The 3,364-nt window shown below is 38.7% G+C and overlaps 1 protein-coding gene across 1 annotated transcript in view; it reads left to right on the top strand.

The window, feature by feature from the left end:
• The window catches only part of RSPO2 (R-spondin 2), a 185,272-nt gene that overhangs the window by 27,262 nt on the left and 154,646 nt on the right, over nucleotides 1-3,364 (top strand). The gene's annotated exons all lie outside the window — the stretch shown is intronic.

Here is a 3,364-nt window from a genome sequence, read left to right as displayed (position 1 = left end):
TTCAAAATTAGGAAGGGCATATGCCAGGGATGTGTCCTGTCTCCATACTTTTTCAACCTGTATGCAGAGCCTTATGTTAACCTGATGAATTTGAGAAGGTGAATGCCACTCCTCCTCCTATCCACTCGCTCCAGCAACCTTCACTCCCAGACCCAAAATTGATTCCCTATCCATATTAAATCCTCTTAAATTACTGTGATGAGTTAGAATGACTTGAGTTTACTGGTCTACTTGTTTTTTCAAAGGGTCTTGTCTCAGTTTTGATAATACCCTGACCTTTTGATCCTGTTCACTAAACATTCATGCGTTATTTTTTCCTCTGCATTTCTTTATGAGTTCTTTTGTTAGTTTTTAAGGAAATAGGTAATATTTCCAAATTTTGCTAGTACTTCTGAGCATTGCAGGCAGTTGTTCAGAGCCATCAATCCTAATATGAGTCCTAGACGTCCTATGAACAGTGATCTGAACCCCGTCCTAACCTGTGTTGTTTTCATCATATCTGAGATAGTTGAACCCATTGTTACAGTCACTCTGTTAGTCCATCTCATTGAGGATCTTCCTTTCTTTTGCTGATCTTCCTCCTTTTCTTGAATAATATATTTTCCTAGGACAGGCCCCTCCCAACAACATGCCCAGAGCAGTTAGTTCAGAATAATTTTAAACAAAACAACATCTTTGTTCTGCTGATGGACCTACACAACCTCAGACCTTAACTATGCTAAATTTTAGGCCTGGCTCATCCAATTGTTGCTTCATTGGTCATTCTCAATTTGGTTACTGTCAGTTACATACTGTCTGGATTGTCCTCTAGCAGTAAGTATCCCATTTAAATATCTAGTTGAGATTTCCTTTTCTTTTAAAAATTAACTGCCAGTTTTTATTATCTTCTTTAACATTTCAGTTAGGTTTCCTTTTTCTTTTTCTGGTCTGTTATTGGAGGGCTGGGGGCACAGGGTGCTTGGTGAGAGTTTGCTCTTTGCTTGAAGCCCTGCAGGGCTCTGGAGGATTGCACACATCCTTACATGTGGTTTTGATTTTATGGTGTGAGAGGGTTCTTCACTTCTCGATTCGTTTGTGGTCAGTTGATGTAGCCATCGCTGTAATTAATCTACCCAGGAGAAATCTGGAGCTTCAAGTCAGCAAAGAAAAATCCAGGAAAAAGCAGGCTAGGATGCTGTTTAAAGGTTTTTGAGTAAGTGATTCTTCAATCCTAAGAGATGTACATAAGTTTTTCTCCTTGGTTCCATAGAATACTGTTGCCTCTTTTTTATTTTTTTTTTTTTTTAAGTGCAGAGGATTGTGAATTGCTGGTGGATTATTGAGGCTTGTCACCTTGTAGGTCCTGATAAGCATTTACCAGACAGTGACAAGTTTGCACTGAGGTTCTTTAACTTTTTCAAACTTACAACTTCTTCCTCTTAACTTGTTTATTCCAAATGATTCTTTACTAAGAATCATTCTTTACTGGCCTCATTTTCTTCTTATTTTTTTTAACTTTTAATTTTGATAGATTTTAAATGATCAGGAATATAGAAAGGCAAAGAAAAGAAATAGTCACATAACAGCCTAGAACTTAAAAATATATGCACATTTCACCGTATTTGCTTTGTTCTTCTGTGTCACACATACTTTCATTGCCAATTCTTAACAGGTAATCTAGAGGCAAGGATCCCTGATGGTGTAGCACATTACTTATGGGCTGCTAATGGGAAGGTTGCTGGTTTGAATCCACCACCCACTCCATGGACCATCTGCTCCTGTAAAGATTTCCAGCTCCAGAAGCCAGACAGAGGGTTGCCAAGAGTCAGTATAGACTTAATGGTGGTAGGTTTGGGTTTTGAGTTTTACATCACAAGTGGTATACTGCTGATTCCTCCTTTCCTTTCATTATGAGGTACCTGTTATTACATGTCGAGTTGGCACTGACCCACAGCTGACCCTCCAATAATCACATGAGAGGAGCTTGCCCATCCCTCTCCCTTGGAGCACCTGGGGGATTTGAACCGTGTGCCTTCGGGATTGCAGTGCAGATTCTTACCACTAGGCCGCCAGAGCTCCCCACAGTATGTACCAGAGCTGGGTACATAGTGCCTTCATTTTGAAATAGTTGAACCAAACCCTACTTATGAGGGATTGTTCATCACAGTCACATTTAGTTGTGCTTATTGGACTAATGTAAGATTAAATGAGAACCGTATATACCTGTACTTGACTTACTTTCAAGTTCTTAAAGACACTCATAGATCTTTCTTACCTCACTTACTCACTCATTGACTTCATGGCCTATAACAGCAACATACTCAAGCCCAAAGTGTCATAAAAGAGAAATTCTAGTAATTAAATATAAATAATATAAATATAAATTAAATATATAAAGCACTTTGTCTTAACTGCAAGACTTTTTTAAAAGGAGGAAGGATGGTAGAACATTCATACTTTGGACATGATGCTAGGGGAGGCTATTTCTTGGAAAGGGATATTATGCTTGAAAAAGTAGAGGGTCATTGACAGAGGAAGACCCCCAACAGGATGTATTGACATGGTGACTGCAACAGTGGGCTCAAGTGTATTTGAAATGGTGAGGATGGCACAGGAAAGGACAGGATTCACACCAGAATTCATAGTGTTACTAGGAGTCAACTTAAGGACATCTAGTAACAACAGCACTATGGAGAACATTTGAAAATGCATTATACATCAGACACACAGTGCCTGAAAACATCAGTGGTTTGCCAGAGATGACTAGTTTCCGATGGAGATTAAGTGTAGTAGGAATAGTAGCATCGTGGCTTAGTGTTTTTTTCTTTCTTTTTTGAGAATATGGAATTCTGTACATGACAGAACTTTTAAAAAGTTTTCTAATTTTGGCTTTGGGTGAAGAAATAAACACTTTCATGTTCTTCCTGCAAATATGACACTATAAACACTACTCCTAGAGACTGGGGCAGTTTGGAAAACCAAGATAATAGAAACATTTGAAATTAGAATATAAAAAAACATTGTGCTTCTTTCTTAAACATAGTTATTTTGCTGATTCTGTGACAGTGTTAGTTATGTCACTGTTCATTGTGACTTTCTCCTCTTATTTTTACTGGAAACTATCATGATATCTCCAGTGTAACACACAGGTGAGTGAAAGTTGTCATCTCATCTTTCCTCGGTTTTCCTCCTAGGGTTCCTGGAATTTGCTTCCCCCCCCTCATTTTCAGAGCTAGTTTATTTCTCAGATGAGTTGATACTCAATTCTTAACAGATTTTCACTTCTTTTTTTTTTATTGGGAAAAAACATATTGGGGGTACAAGGAGGTGAGGTTGGGGGCAGAAGGGTGAGGATGGGCAGGGATGCAGTTGCAGAGCTGCAGAA

Source organism: Elephantulus edwardii, unplaced genomic scaffold (genome assembly GCF_000299155.1).
Source record: "Elephantulus edwardii isolate Elephantulus edwardi_28Jun2011 unplaced genomic scaffold, EleEdw1.0 scaffold00114, whole genome shotgun sequence".
NCBI classification, from domain to species: domain Eukaryota; kingdom Metazoa; phylum Chordata; class Mammalia; order Macroscelidea; family Macroscelididae; genus Elephantulus; species Elephantulus edwardii.
This window is presented reverse-complemented; position numbering and strand designations above follow the sequence as displayed.